Below are 16,474 nucleotides of genomic sequence, written 5' to 3' on the forward strand. Positions count from 1 at the left end.
AGTAAAAATAAGAAACAGAAAGATCCATAAAAATAAGAATCCAGAAAGATTCACGTACTGAGAGACACCATCTGCACTCCTCAAAGCTTCTTAAAATCTCATGAAGATTTCAACCAATGATGTCTTCAACTTACAAAATCAAAGATGAGCACCAAAGGTATTCATTTCTGCCTTCACGTCAGCAAACATTCTGCAGTACAGAGCAGCCTTCCCGAAGTACTAAAACACAGAGTAGACACATACAGTCCTCATCACTGGGGAATTTCAAGAGCCCCAAAGTGGAGAAACACTCTCAGGTTTTGTGCAATGGAGCCATACATTCATTGGTTTCTGCCTAGGTCACACTGCAAGACCCTGCTCTCACTGTGAGCTACCAAAGTAACTGAGAACTTAATGGAACTGTATTTGCTACCACCACTTCCTCTTCTTCAGCACGCCACTCTCAGGATTGCTACTATATATAAGAAATCAATGTGTACCAGCTCTGATATCAAACAACTCACACTTAGGGGACCTTCCTTAAAGACAATATATCTATGGATTTCACAACCAATGACCAGTAGCTGTTACCAATACATTAACTAAACCTATAGAAGGGGTGACACCACACTGTGTTCACTTCATTAATATCTATTCAGAAAAATGGGCAACAGAGACCAGTTGTGCCTCTTGCAGAGCATCTCTGTATTACCCCCAATGGTTCAAATCTCTCTACATACAATGTTATAAACTTTTAATCTATGCCTTCATAAGTATATGGGTAGACAATGGATGTTTGTCTCCTTGCATGTTCGAAGCAAAAAGCAGAAGTACCTTAGCTACTTTATCAAAGTAAAGGAGAGGAGATTTAGATTGGAGATAAGGATTTATTATTATTATTATTTTACAATAAGGATAACAAAGCTCTGGAACAGGTTGCCCAGAGATGTGGTGGATGTCCCATGCCTTGGAGACATTCAGGGTCAGGCTGGACCAGGCTCTGAGGAACATGATCTAGCTATAGATGTCCCTGTTCATTGCACTAGATTACCTTTAAAGGTCCCCTACAATTCAAATGATTCTATGATAGACAAAATTATAGCAGTCTCAAAGAGAAGAGCAGTAGCAAGATACAAAGTAGAAAATTATTTTAATGATGCTGAGGAGTTTTTGAGTAACTGCTGTATTCTGCTCATAGCAGAGAAGCAGCAATCATCCAGAGATTACGTCCTCGTAGATAAAACTGAACAGTCATTTGCAGAGAAATTTATTTTCTGTTTATTCTAAACAGGACCTCCTTTTTCAAAACAGTGCTTTAGTCACATCATCTCAAACATTCACAACCCATCCCTTCTCCAATCTGTCTATCATACTGTGTTAACTAAAGACAGACAAATAAGATCATAGAATCATAGAATGGCCTGGGTTGAACAGGACCACAATGATCATCGAGTTTCAACCCCCCTGCTATGGGCAGGGTCGCCAACCACTAGACCAGGCTGCCCAGAGCCACATCCAGCCTGGCCTTGAACGCCTCTTGCCCAGTCCTCTTGCCCAGCATATCCATAACACAGCCCTTAATGGTAACCACTAAATATTTTTCCTCTGGGAACATTTCTACTCAATTTCTGCTGAATACATTTCTAATGTTTAAATATTTGTCCTTCTTCATAGAAAACACAGTGCTGCTCTTTCTTTTTAGTTTCTAATAGCATGGCTGGTTTTGTGTTCATTGTCAGCATGATACACTATCACAGCAGATAAACACCAATGTCAAGCATTACACTCCATCAAATCTTCAGTTTTGCAGCCCCTGTCCTCAGGAAAGCATGAGGACAAAGAACTAAAACTGCAAAAGGACCCGCATTCTCTATTCTCAGCAAAGGATTTAATGAAATAACTGCATTAGAAGAGAGAAAAATGTCCAGAATTGTCCAAGAGTTGTGAAATACCCTTGCCACTTTCTGACAGAGAAGAACAGAAAGTCCACTGACCAGTATTTTACTTTAAACTGTCTTAGATGACACAAAGTAAGGTCATGTTTGCACAACAGAATTAACAATATGCATCCATTGCTTAAATAAGTCAACAAACAATGACATGTAACAGTGAACACATCTGCAGTGCTCAGGCATGTGAAAAGTGCAGAAGCTCTGCATCAGAGATAACATGTTTTCCGTGACTTTTTTTTCCACCCATGCTCACATCATTTCTTTTGGTACACAGATACACACATATGGGGTACACATCAACATGCTTCCTGTCCATCATGACTGAAAAGCCTGTTCTGTCTCGCAGTGGCTTAAAAATTAAATATACAGGTGTAGTCCTAGGGTTTGTGATTTACATTGCAAATAATCTCTCTGCACGAGTATTATACACTAATCAAAAAAGTAAGACCAGTGTTAAGGAGATCCAAAGGGAAGTAGATATGAGTTACATGGCACTAAGACTGCCAAAAGGAATAAATACACTGTCATCTATTGTTAATTTGAATAATGATAAGACAAAATACAGTACAAAGTTGTTCAAAAAGCAGATCATACCAACAAAGTTTAAAAACTTTCTGACAAGTATGCATTTCTCACTATTCAACATTTCTCAATCTTTACTGTGTCTCTTAACAAGGGATACTGCTTTTCAACATTGAAAGATATACTTTAGATAAAGATCACCTAACAATAGTACACATGCAAGGCACACAGCTGACATTCCCCTTGAAACTGAAGGGTCTGTGTTGTTAATAGGAAATTGAGACGATGAAATTCCAACAGCTGCAGCAAACTAGAGGGTGGCAAAAAAAAAAAAAAAAAAAGAAAGAAAAAAAGAAAAGGGAAAAGGGACAGAGTGGGGATACTAGAGGACTGGAGCAAAGCTAGCAGCTGGATCAGCACAAGACAAGTGACATCTTTGGAGATCCCACACCATTTTTATCCCTACTATATATTTCCAGTTATAGGAAAGAAAGTAGGAGTGCATAAGTTACCTAGAATTGTTCTTATCAACTCAGTTAGGTCATGATTCATTACAGCACAAATCTTCTTTGTATAAACACCTAAACTCACTACAGAAAACTACTTTACATTTAAAAAAATGTGAAATGACTAGAAATACAACCAATCTTTCACTACAACCAATCAATCACTAATCACATCTTATAGAAAGAAGTTTTGCAGCAATCCAATACTTGAAAATTCTTGAATAGGAATCATACAAAAAAAGAAATGAGGAGAAAAATTACTTCAATTTTGTGGAGGATTAATTGGTACCCAAAGGCCATTTACTGACCTTTACTGTAGATGGTGGCTGGTCATTTGGTAAAAAGCTCTTCTCCACGCTCACGAAGAAGCACAGAGACCATGTCAGGTAAGGAAACTTCTGTTTGACCTTTTTTCAGTTACTTCCAGTGATACAAGTTTGTCGTGGTTTTATGATTCTTGTTACCAGTATTCCACATCATAACATCACGTAGAGCACTGGGAGTTAAAAAAATTAATGCTCCAGTTCCATGGACTGTCAGTAGTTCCAGGTATTCCTGTCTCAGAAGAGAAGAACTACATATCCCAGAAGACTGTTCACTGTTCTGTTTCCATTTTTCATTCAGAGGGAAAGATACTGTTTGCAGGTCACGAGACATCCCCTTTTTCCCTTTCTGCTCATCTCTGTAGCATGTATGCTCCTAGCCATTTCGTCTTCAGCATTAGAGTAACGCCTTCGGTTTTTGCACGCTCTCCCTCTCATTTTATTTTATTTATTGGCTTCAATTACAGTTACATTGTATTACATTTTGTTATTTTGCATTCCAATATCTTATTTAGTAAATTAGCTTTCTTCCTCAGATCGTTGCCACTGTACTGGTTTTAGGCCCACCTTCTTATCCCTCTCTTCCCTTTCCCCTGGGTGTGGGTCCCCCTGCCCCACTAGTCACAGAATCAGGCCGGTTGTAGCAATATTGTCAAGCTTGCTAATGCTTGTTGATGGGTGGCCCTGTAGCTTGTTCAGAAAACAGGAAGTAGATAAGGATGATATGCTGAACTCTCTGTATTGGGCAGATAAGGGAGTTCCCTCAAGTTTGCGCATCGAGTGGATAAGGGAAAGTTCTGCTTTGAATCAGCTAGTTGTGAAAGCAAGTATTGTGCAATCAAGGCAAAGAGGTGGAATCTTATGTTAATAGTTTTGGGGTAAGTACTGAATATGTATGAGCTGTATGGGAAAACCTCTTTATATGTTACACACTTAACATGTATAAGCTGAAGATCTTTTATGCAAAGGATGTGCAGTTTGATTTGGAAGGTTCCCCTTGTGCATCTGGCACCAAGAATAAACAACATCTGCTTTCTAACACACCTAACTGAGTCTTAGTTTTCTGATCAACCAATTTAAGGCAATACCAGGGCCATGAAAGGACATTAATCAACCTCTCAAAGGCTTTTATCTACATGCACATACATGCATGCATGCAAAGAGGCACAAAGGCAAGGAGAACCTCAACAGTTTTCAGAAAACAGTCACCCTAGGATGTCTCGACCACGTCTATGGCCCAAGTGTGACACACATCAGATGAGGCAACTGGAAAGTCTCTCAGGATCACCTTACCAACTATGGCAGGGGGCTACTGCCTAGGAGTATGGGACGTATTACGGAATGCAAAGGAAGACCATACAAAAAGTATCAGGAAGAAGTCCAAATACATGCACTGCACAGCATGCACTGAGTATTAGGAGTTCAAAAAATTCCCGTAGTTCTGACATGGACATTACAAAATCATAGGCAAATGGCAAGTTTCTCTTTTGCCCTGCCCTGTCAAAACAGAAGCCATAAAACAGCTCTTACCTTAATAAGGAGACAACTCAAACACTCACATCATTTGTAAATTCCAAGTTGTTTTTAGTATGCCAGTTTGACAGTGTATTTACGTACAAACAGAGAAAGCAACCATCAAAGTGAGGGGCAGAAACTTGGAAGAGTTGGAAGACAGAAGAGTCAATGCATGGCTACTACCATAAAATTAAGCGTGCAAACATAAGTGTGCTAGTGCCAAGGAATGACCACAGTTCCTTAGATGCACCAGTACAAACACGCAGCATTACTACCACCAGGCAATTTTACAGTTGTACTGTAAGTTTTGGAATTGCAGATATTTTGTTAAATTATGCTAGCAAGGTTGTAGAGTTTCTATAGAATCATGAAAAATAAGCCTGAAAAATGTTTAATGGCAAATGCAAAACAGCTCTACAATAAAATGACTGGCAGAGAAAAACAAAGCTTTAATGCATCCCTTTCTCTCTTATTTTCTGTCCCCAGTTTACCACAAGTCTTCCTTATATCACATTGCTGATGCATCTGAGTTTCTAGTGTATAGGAATGAAAAACTAAGTTAATGAGACATACAAAAGAAACACCTTTAAAAGCATCCTTCACATGTGTATGGGAACTGTTGAATCACGGCCTGAACCTCTGATTGACCGCCTGAGGCAAGCTCTGAGTCAGCCGCAGGGGCACAGGTGAACGCAATTTCACCTGAGTGACCTCCTAGACCCCATTTAAGGGCTAACTCCCAAGGAGGAAGGATCTCTAGCTGGAGATCACTCCTCTTGGAGCTCTCCTGCAAGCCCAGGACACAAGTAAGCTCTTTTATTTCATTACTCCTTTGTAACACAATAATCTCTCTGGTCCTATGCCTGTATACCTATTTACCTTACAATCTGTATACCTGTTTGCCATGCACTTGGCAAGCCAGGTGGGAGCCAGTATAGATATACATACTAAAACCATCATGTCTTTTTTTTTTTTGTGGGGTCTTTATAAACAGATGGGGGGGAGAACACTACCCCCCCTCCCCCCAGATAAAATGATCCCTGGGCAGATTCTGGGATTTCTGGGACCTCCCTATTATGAACTAGCGACCATCATCAAAAAAATGGGGTCCCCTGCAAGTTATAGGGAATATGTCCCCATTCCGCATGGCAGACTACTTTCAAGGTTTAGACAGAGATGTATTAATTACAAAGGAGCGGCAGCTAGCTGCCTCTACAGTGGCATGGCCATTGCTGCATGCCCTAAACCAAGCTGAAAAAAGAGCTGACACATTAGAAAATGAAAACCAGCTATTAAGAAACCGCATTGAGAAATCAGAATGGGAGCTGAATATATTAACAGGAAAAAAAACCAACCTTGCATCCTCTGATAGGCCAGGTTCATAATATTTGAGTAGATATTGAACAGATTTTTGAAACAACGGACCTGGTGGAGCAAGGAAATAAAAATTCCAAGGCAGATTTAGAAGCTCCACTTATGACGGATTCGTTAGAACTCCGTCCTGTTATAACTCAAAAAACTAAAAAGGTGCAAGATAGACCAGCAGGGGTACCCCCGGATCAATGGCCCCCGGTCCAAACACACTTTCATGTAACGGCCAGGCCATATACACCAACTGAATTGATGGATATGGTACAATGATTCCGGCAGAGGCTGAAGGAAAGTGTACCAACACGGCTATTAAGATTCTGGGACTCAGGGGCAGAAAGTGTCATGGTTAGTGGTCCAGAAATATCTAAATTAGCCACCATGACGGTACACCCTGCCCTCAGACAAAGATTATATGCAGGTGTCCAGTTCTCTGACAAAAACCATTCTGTAGTTGATTGGCTAATGGCAGCATGTCGCATGGTATGGCCCAACAAATCAGACATACCATTAAATTCAGGCTTATGGTCCACCATGGAGGATCTTCAAAATTATATTTGTGAAAAGAGCATAAGAGAAGCGATATATGAGGACTCATTTGAAGGTCCTGATATGGTTAAGTTCTCTGCAGGCATGAAAGACTTTATTTTACAACAGGCCCCTTCCCATTTATGTGGGACCTTGGTCTCCATATTAAACCCCCTGGTGGCCTCAGAGGCAGTGGTCCAGCAGGCTGCCCAACTAGTAGCTGACCTGGGGGAGACAGAGCGCTTAAGGACCAGGCACAATATCTGGGTGGTGGAGGAAGCAGAGGTCCTCCCGGTAACCAAAAAGCCAATTACAGGGCACCCTCAATCGGGACCCATAAGGGTCTCGTGAAAACAAATATTTAATGATCTTATCTGGGCTGGAGTCCAGTTCACAAAAATTGATTGCCAACCTAATCACATCCTCCTTCAGGATGATCAGAAATTTAAGAATCACCCCAGAAAACTGAGGGTAAGAACTATAGATGGACTACCAACCACAACATGGAATTTAGAGGACTTCATAGTCCCTAATAGGAAAAAGAAGCCCCCTCAAGTGTCTCGGGCCACAATGCCCAAGCCACCGGAAACAAGACTTATCCCTAGCACAATTCATGGTATGACGAGGGACATTAGTCCCCCTAGGGCCTCCAGACGGGATCGGAGGCCCTACGTAGAATTAACGATTTATTGGTCCTGGAAAAATATACGGAGAGTTCTGGCATTGGTGGACACTGGAGCAGAAACATCAATAATTCATAGACATCCAACTAAATTCAACAGCAATAGAGTGGTGATTGGAGGGTCTGGGGGACAGACTGTTCCAGTGACCCAAACCTGGCTGAAACTGGGAGTCGGGTGTCTCCCACCCAGGGAGTATAAGGTATCTATTGTGCCAGTCCAAGAATACATTTTGGGCATAGATATTTTGTGGGGTCTGGCTCTCCAGACAACTGTGGGAGAGTTCAGACTTTGGCAAAGTTGTACTAGTATTCAGGCGGTGCAGGCAATATTACGAGGTCATGCGAAGCAAGGGCCTATTTGCCTGCCAAAACCATGCTGGATCATTAATGTTAGACAATATAAACTACCGGGTGGGCAAGATGAAATAACAAGAACGGTGCAGGAATTAGAGAAAGTAGGCATTATAAGACCTGCACATAGCCCGTATAATTCCACCATATGGCCAGTAAGGAAGTCAGATGGAACATGGAGAATGATGGTAGATTATAGAGAGTTAAATAAGGTCACACCGCCTATCCATGGGGCCATACCCAATATTGCCTCCCTAATGGATACCTTGAGTAGAGAGATAAAAACGTACTATTGTGTTTTGGATTTGGTAAATGCATTCTTCAGTATTTCAATTGCTGAAGAATCGCAAGATCAATTTGCATTTACGTGGGGAGGCAGGCAGTGGACCTTTCAGGTCCTGCCACAGGGGTACGTCCACTTGCCAACATACTGTCACAATCTAGTGGCGTATGACCTGGCTGACTGGGAAAAACCTGACAATGTCAACTTGTACCATTATACTGACGATCTCCTTTTGATGTCTGACTCATTGGAGGCAGTAGGACGAGCAGCAGATACGTTAACCAGCTATCTGCAGGAAAGGGGATGGGCTATAAATCCTCAGAAGGTGCAAGGTCCGGGCCTGTCTGTAAAGTTCCTGGGGGTAGTTTGGTCAGGAAAGACTAAAGTATTATCCAGTGCTGTAATAGATAAGGTTCAGGCATTCCCAGTTCCTACAACACTAAAGCAGCTGCAGGAGTTTTTAGGTATATTAGGATACTGGTGCTCTTCTATACCTCACTTAGTGTAGCTGCTGAGGCCACTGTACAGACTCCCGAAAAAGGGGCAGCTATGGGACTGGGGGAGACCAGAACAGGATGCTTTCCAACAGGCAAAACTGGTGGTTAAACAAGCCCAAGCATTGGGTATATTCGATTCTACCCTCCCAGCCGAATTAGATGTTCATGTCACTCAGGATGGCTTTGGCTGGGGCCTGTGGCAATGCCAGAGTTCTGTCGAGGCCCCCATTGGATTCTGGTCTCAGGTCTGGCACAGAGCAGAGGAAAGATATAGTATGATTGAGTAACAGTTATTGGCCGCCTACTCCACATTACAAGTGGTGGAGCCAATACCTCAAATGGCTGAAGTTATAGTTAAGACCACTCTGCCAATTCAGGGGTGGGTAAAAGATCTGACCCATCTTCCTAAGATGGGGGTGGCCCAAGCACAAACAGTGGTGTGATGGGTCGCCTATCTCAGCCAGAGGAGCAGTCTGTCTTCATCACCATTAAAGGAAGAACTTCAAAAGATCCTAGGCCCAGTGACGTATTGTAGTGATGCACCAAAAGAAACATTGGTCGCTCCACCGGAGAAGGGCCCCATTCAGGAGGAAAAATATCCTATTCCTGAAGATGCCTGGTACACAGATGGGTCCAGCAAGGGCAACCTGAGCAAGTGGAGAGCAGTAGCATACCATCCCTCCACCGAGACGATCTGGTTTGATGAGGGGGACAGTCAGAGCAGCCAATGGGCAGAACTGCGAGCCGTGTGGATGGTCATAACCAAGGAACCTGGGGATGGCATCCTGAACATCTGCATGGATAGTTGGGCTGTGTACCGAGGCCTCACTCTTTGGATTGCACAGTGGGCCACTCAGGAATGGACTATCCATGCCCGACATATCTGGGGAAAAGATATGTGGTTAGACATATGGAATACAGTTAAACACAGGACTGTGTGTGTCTCCCACATGTCTGGTCATCAACATTTACAATCACTGGGAAATGATGAAGCAGACACGCTGGCTCGAGTTCAATGGATTGAGAATTCACTATCTGAGAACATCGCCTGTTGGTTACATCAGAAACTACGACATGCTGGACAAAAACAATGTGGGCAGCTGCTAAAGCATGGGGGCTGCCCATACAGTTATCTGACATAGTCCAGGCATGCCAAGACTGCAACGCTTGCTCTAAGATGAGACTGAGACCGTCGCCCGAAACAACAGCCAATCTTGCTAGAGGATACAATCCTCTCCAGCGATGGTAGGTTGATTATATCGGGGGCCCCTCCCTCAGTCCGAGGGGGTGAGGTATGCCCTGACCTGTGTCAATACTGCAAGCGGACTACTGCAGGCCTATCTGGTGCCAAAAGCAAACCAGGCATATACCATCAAGGCACTTACCAAACTGATGTCTGCCTACAGGTAGCATCGAGAGCAACCAAGGGACTCATTTTACTGGAGCAATGATATGGCACTGGGCAGAAGAAAATAACATCAAATGGCAATTCCACCTGCAATATAATCCAATGGGGGCAGGCCTCATAGAACATTACAATGGTATTCTCAAGGCTGCCCTGAGGACAGACTCCCAGTCTCTGCAGGGGTGGACAAAGAGACTCTATGAAACCCTGTGAGACCTGAATGAAAGACCTTGAGATGGCAGACCAAGCGCCCTGAAGGTGCTACAAACAACATGGGCCTCCCCGCTTAGAATTCAAACTACGGGCACCGATAATCGGGTAAGACCCCAGGTTGGTAATGAAAACAATCTTCTGCTCCCTGCCCATGAGAATCTAGAACCAGGTACCCATAAAATAAAATGGCCTTGGAAGGTGCAGGTAGGACCTAAGTGGTGTGGTCTATTTGCACCCTGGGGGAGATTATTGGAGGTGGGAGGCTCAGTAGTCCCTCCAGTAATAGGTACATGGCCTATGGACATTGTGGTCAACACTCCAGTCTTTATTACCAAAGGGACCCCGATTGTGTCCCTATGGCAGATCAGGACACCCCCATTGGTGCCTGATATAGTCATGCAGCTGCAAACATCTGGCCAGAAGGTATGGTACAGGTGGCTGGGACATGCCCCAGTACAAGCTGAAGTGTTGACCCAGGATAAAAATGTGGCCTGTATCTTGCCCTGGAGGGCAGAACTTCCCCTCCTGGTACCCTTGAAACATCTGTATTACTCTCCGTGAGTCTTTGAGCCTCCAGGACCGCCGGAAGGAAAAATGTGTCACCAAAGTATCCCAGTATTGCTGCCAGATCACATGTGACACCTAGTGATGATTTACATGGGACTGATGGAGCATAGGATGGACCTGCACCTCACAACTACATGCCTCCAGTAACATCGTCAAGCACTGGCCCATGAAGGAACATGAACTTTTTCCGATCATCACTCGTTTTAAAATTGTCATCATACATCATGACGGGGAATTGTATAAGCGTTGTGATGCGTCGGATCTCTGTAATGGGAAAGACTTACCCTTTAGTTGATTCAATCATTAGTTCATGCTGTGAAGGGGTGGAGTGTATGGGAACTGTTGAATCATGGCCTGAACCTCTGATTGACTGCCTGACGTAAGCTCTGAGTCAGCTGCAGGGGCACAGGTGAATGCAATTTCACCTGAGTGATCTCCTAGACCCCATTTAAGGGCTGACTTCCAAAGAGGAAGGATCTCTAGCTGGAGATCACTCCTCTTGGAGCCCTTCTGCGAGCCCAGGACATGGGTAAGCTCTTTTATTTCATTACTCCTTTGTAAACACAATAATCTCTCTGGTCCTATACCTGTATACCTATTTACCTTACAATTTGTATACCTGTTTGTCATGAACATGGTTTTCCCCTATATCTTATTGGCACATTGTTTATTATATGAGCTTTACACTGCACAAAAAAAAAAAAGCAAAGAAAGCAAGCTTACAGAAGGTGATTCTTAAGTATACTACTGGTTACTATTTTGTGATTTTACAGTTACTGTCTATTTAATTCTTCCCCCTGTGCTTGTATGCAAAGAAAAAAAATGCAGCTACTGGAGTATAAGTGTAAACATACCACCCCAGCAGTCACATTTGTTCTTTGCTCTGAAAGGACCCTTATTTGAGAAATTATGTTTGATGTTTTGTTTTCTTCAACCGTCACTTCTCTGTAATTGCATTTTCAGACTCTGCTCTCTCGTCTTATGTTTTTATGCTACATGAACAGACACAACATCCCTTTGTGTTGCTCTACATCTTGGATACTTGCATGTTCCTGATACTACAATAAGTTGTAGGGAAGGAGAGCTGATCTTAACTCACTAGAATGAGTTCAACATAACATGAAGATGGTATGATTTTCCGACCACCAACCCCCCCACTCTCAGTCTATAGATCTCAAAAATAATACTTTAAATGAGACATTTGCTCAGAAAGAACAGTTTTATTCAGTGCTTTTTTGCTTTGCTTTATTTTGTGGGATAGGTTTTGTTCTCTTTAATGAAGACTGTACACTAATGTGTTTTCATTTCCTGTCATCTAATAACAAGATGCACTGTGGGAATGGTATGTCTCTGCAGGATATTAAAGGCAAATTCACTTGACCAGACAGACACACAGATTATTACTGATTTAAGCAGTGCAGAGGCAGCAGCTGCTGCACTTGACAGTAATTAGACTGGGCTGAGGACCTCAGGGAGGAAAATGATAGAGCAGTGAAAGAACACGAGGCAAACTGAGACAGTCCCTTACAAATCAGCAGCTTATTACAACTTTTAGAAGAGGGGAAAATAAAGAAGAGTAAGTCTTAAACGAATTCTCACACATCAGCATCTTATTGGTAGGACCAAAAGCTGTTACATGCAATGATGTAATTCTATGAAACAAAGGCATAAAATGTTGAACTTAATACTTTTTACCCACTTGCATTTATTGTCCTTTTTCTGTATTCTTCTACACCAAGTTATAATAGAAAATATCATCTATACAAATTGGCTGCATAAGAATGAATTTCATTTTGTCAAGTTCAATTTATCTTACAAGAAGTATTCAATCAGGTTGATGGGAATACTGAAGCAGAGACTGATAAAACTATTGGATCAATACTAAGAAGAGGCTTAAAGCACCTGGAGCAGAACTTCCCACTTCCCTGAAAATATCCTTTTGCACTGGTCACTGATGCCTTATATTGCCAAGAGCCTCCTCCTCAGCCCAGGTTCCTTGACAAAACCTTCAAAAACTGCTGACCATTATTCTGTCTATTCCTTCACTCAAAGCTCCTGGAGTCTTCTGATATAAGAGGTGCTTTCAAGACATCCAACTGAAAGTGAGTTGAAAACCATTTGAAAGGTGATCAGAAATAGACTCTAGCACATGAGTATGAATCAGAATCAAAAAATGAATCCCACTCCTGTTCGGCAGCAAGACAGAAATGCACAGCTGTTACTACATCTCACTTCAGGGAGACATCAGAAACTTGACCCTCATGACCACCACAGGCACATTCTAAAATCCTTGCTGGCAACTAGCCAGGTCCTAGGTGATCAGGACCACTGTGCAGAGTGTATCTGATGGCATACTCACTTCTGGCAATTCTGGGAATTGGATTAAATAAGAAGACTACTGCAACACTTCACCTCAGCCCCTGTGTTTTCCTACCTCAAATGGAGATGGAATATTTCTCTATAGTAAGACAGAGATGAAGCCAACTGATAAAACACATCCCAGCATATACTGTTTCACTGATTCTACTAACATGGAATTGTTGAACATATGATGACACTGACAAAAAACATAGTACTCTACATTCAGTAAAAAGAATTATCCAGATATCTGTTGGGTAAGCAACATGGCCAGGGTCATGTAGTCCAGATGGTTCCCACAATGCATCGAAGATAATTTTCTCAAGCAGGTGGTGGAGGAGCCAACAAGGCAGGGGGTGCTTCTGGGCCTTTATTATGGGCCTGTTATTATGAACAGGAATGGGGTTGTTAGGACATGAAGGTCAGGGGCAGCTTGGGATGCAGCGATCATGAAATGGTGGAGTTCAAGACCTTCAGTGGAAGAAGTAAGGCAAAAAGTAGGATTGCTACCCCAGACTTTCAGAGAGTCAACTTCAGCCTTTGCTGGGACCTACTTGGAGGTATCACATGGGCTAGAGTACTAGAAAGTAAGGGGACCCATGAGAGCAGGGAAACATTCAAACAGCACTTCCAAGCTCATGATCAGTGCATCCCTAAGAGCAGGATATTGGAGAAGGGAGACAGGAGACCTGTGTGGGTGAGCAAGGAGCTCATGGATAAGATCAAAGGGAAGAAGAAGGTCTATGAAGTGTGGGAAAAGGGCCTGTCCTCTTTGGAGGAGTGTAGGAGTGTTGTCAGGGCCTGCAGGATAGTGACAAGGAAGGCTAAAGCTCACCTGGAGCTGAAGCTAGTAAAGAAGATAAAGAATAATAAGTATGTTAACATTAACAGGAAGAATAAGGACAATGTGGGTCCCCTGCTGAACAACGGGGATGTCCTGGTAACAGGGGATGCTGAGACAGTGAAGATGCTGAACACCTTCTTTGCTTCAGTCTTCACTTAAAAGACTCTGCCTCAGGACTCCCGGACAGAAGAGAGAGAGCCTCAGAAATGGAAATGGAGAACCAAGGGAAGCTAGAGGTTCCCTCTAGCTGAGGAGGGGGTCGCTCAGGAGTGTCTACATGGGATCAATGTGCACAAATCCATGGGCCCTGATGGAATGCATCCACATTTGCTGAGTGAGCTAGCAAATATGATTGCCAAACTGCTCTCTATCATCTTTGACAGGTCTTGGAGAACAGGTGAGTTGCCAGAAGACAGGAGGATAGCCAATATCACTCTGGTCTTCAAGAAGGAAGATCTGGGAAACTACAGGCTAGTCAGTCTGACCTCTGTCCCTGGAAATGTGGTGGAACAGCTTGTTCTAGATGCCACCTCCAAGCAATTGGAAGAGAACAAAGTCATCAGGAATAGTCAGCACAGATTCACCATGGGAAAAATCATGCTCAACCTACCTTGTCAAACCTTCTATGGTGGTATCACCAGCTGGGTAGATGGGGGGAGAGGAGTGAACGTCATCTACCTTGACTTCAGCAAGGCTTTTGATAATGTCTCCCATGACATCCTGATAACAAAGCTGAAAAAATGTGGGATAGATGAGTGGACAACGAGGTGGGTTGAGAACTGGCTGACTGGCAGAGCTCAGAGGGTAGTGATTGGCAGTGCAGAGTCTGGTTGGGGACCTGTGACTAGCAGTGTTCCCCAGAGGTCGGTGCTGGGCCCGGGCTTGTCCAATATCTTCATCGATGACCTTGATGAGGGGGTAGCATCCACCCTCAGCAAGTACGCCAATAATAGATCTAGGAGGAGTGGCTGACACATCTGAAGGCTCTGCTGCCATTCAGCAAGACCTGGACAGATTGGAGAGCTGGATAGCAAGAAACCAGATGAGGTTTAACAAAAGCAAGTGTAGAGTCTTACACCCGGGAAGGAATAACTGCAGGTATCAGTACAGGTTGGGGGATGATCTGCTGGAGAAGAGCTCTGTGGAAAAGGACTTAGGGGTCCTGGTGGACGACAGGATGGCCATGAGCCAGTTGTGTGCCCTGGTGGCCAAGAAGGCTGATGGCATCCTGAGGTGCATTAAAAGGAGCGTGGCCAGCAGGTCAAGGGAGGTGATCCTCCCCTTCTACTCTGCCTTGATCAGGCCTCACCTGGAGTACTATATCCAGTTCTGGGCTCCCTGGTACAAAAGGGGATCTCCTCAAGAGAATCCAGCAGAGGGCTACAAAAATGACTACAGGCCTGGAGCATCCGCCCTATGAGAAAAGGCTGGGTGACCTGGGTCTGTTCAGCCTTTAGAAGAGAAGACTCGGAGGGGATCTGATAAACGTGTATAAATATCTTAAGTGTGGGAGTCAAAGGGACATGGCCAACCGCTTTTCAGTCGTTTGTGGGGACAGGACAAAGGGAAATGGTCATAAACTGGAGCACAGGAAGTTCCACACCAACATGCAAAGGAACTTCTTCACAGTGAGGGTGACAGAGCATTGGAACAGGCTGCCCAGGGAGGTTGTGAATTCTTCTCTGAAAATCTTCAAGACCAGCCTGGACACCTATCTGTACAGCCTGCTGTACAGAGCAAGCTTTGCAGGGAGGTTGAACTCGATCTCTAGAGGTCCCTTCCAACCCCTACAATTCTGTGATCGTGCCAAAGGCCTTACCAAAGTCAAAATAAATGACATCAGTGGCTCTTTCCTTGTCTACTGATGCAGTTACACCATCAAAGAAGGCCTCCAGGTTGGTCAAGCAGAATTTGCCCTTGGTTCTCCCTTATCACCTCCCTGCCTTCCATGTGCCTTAGCACAGCCCCCAGAAAGATCTGCTCCATGATCTTCCCAGGCACAGAGGTGAGACTGCTAGGTTTGTAGTTCTCAGGGTCATCCTTTTTACCCTTCTTAAAAATGGGTGTGATATTGCTCTTTTTTCCAGTCATCAGGGACTTCACATGATTGCCATGACTTTTCAAATACCACAGAGTGGCTTGGTGACTGCATCAGCCAGTTCCCCTAGGACTTTGAGATGCATCTCATTGGGACCCATAGATTTGTGGATGTTGAGGTGCCTCAGGTGGTCATGAACCTGATCTCCGCTTACAGTGGGAAGAACATTGCTCCCCCAATCCCTTCCTGCTAAATGAAATGTTTGAGGGCTGTATAGCAAGCAGTTATCAGGGAAGATCAAAGCAAAAAAAAAAAAAGTTTAAGTACCTTCTCCTTGTCTGTTGCTACTAGCATGCCTGTGTCACTCACTGGGGGGGTGGGGGGAGTACACTCTCCTAGACTTTCTTTTTCTGGTTGAGATATCTGTAGAAGTCTTTATTGTTCTTTTTGGCATTCCTAGCCAAATTTAGTTCAAGCTGTACCTTAGCTTTCCTGACCCCAAACCTACACAGCCTAGTGTCTTCCTTAAGACTTCCCATGGTA

General features: G+C 43.6%; 1 protein-coding gene across 12 annotated transcripts in view; it reads right to left on the reverse strand.

Moving 5' to 3' along the window:
* TSPAN9 (tetraspanin 9) overlaps nucleotides 1-16,474 on the reverse strand; it is a 133,823-nt gene that overhangs the window by 92,110 nt on the left and 25,239 nt on the right. Inside the window, exon 3 of one of the 12 annotated variants that reach the window (XR_006933103.1) lies at nucleotides 201-219. The exons of the other annotated variants lie outside the window; for them this stretch is intronic. The gene's annotated coding sequence lies outside the window, so the exon portion shown is untranslated. Of the gene's footprint in view, nucleotides 1-200; nucleotides 220-16,474 lie in introns of those variants that run through there. 12 annotated transcript variants of the gene reach the window in all.

This window comes from Gallus gallus, chromosome 1 (assembly GCF_016699485.2).
Source record: "Gallus gallus isolate bGalGal1 chromosome 1, bGalGal1.mat.broiler.GRCg7b, whole genome shotgun sequence".
Lineage (NCBI taxonomy): Eukaryota > Metazoa > Chordata > Aves > Galliformes > Phasianidae > Gallus > Gallus gallus.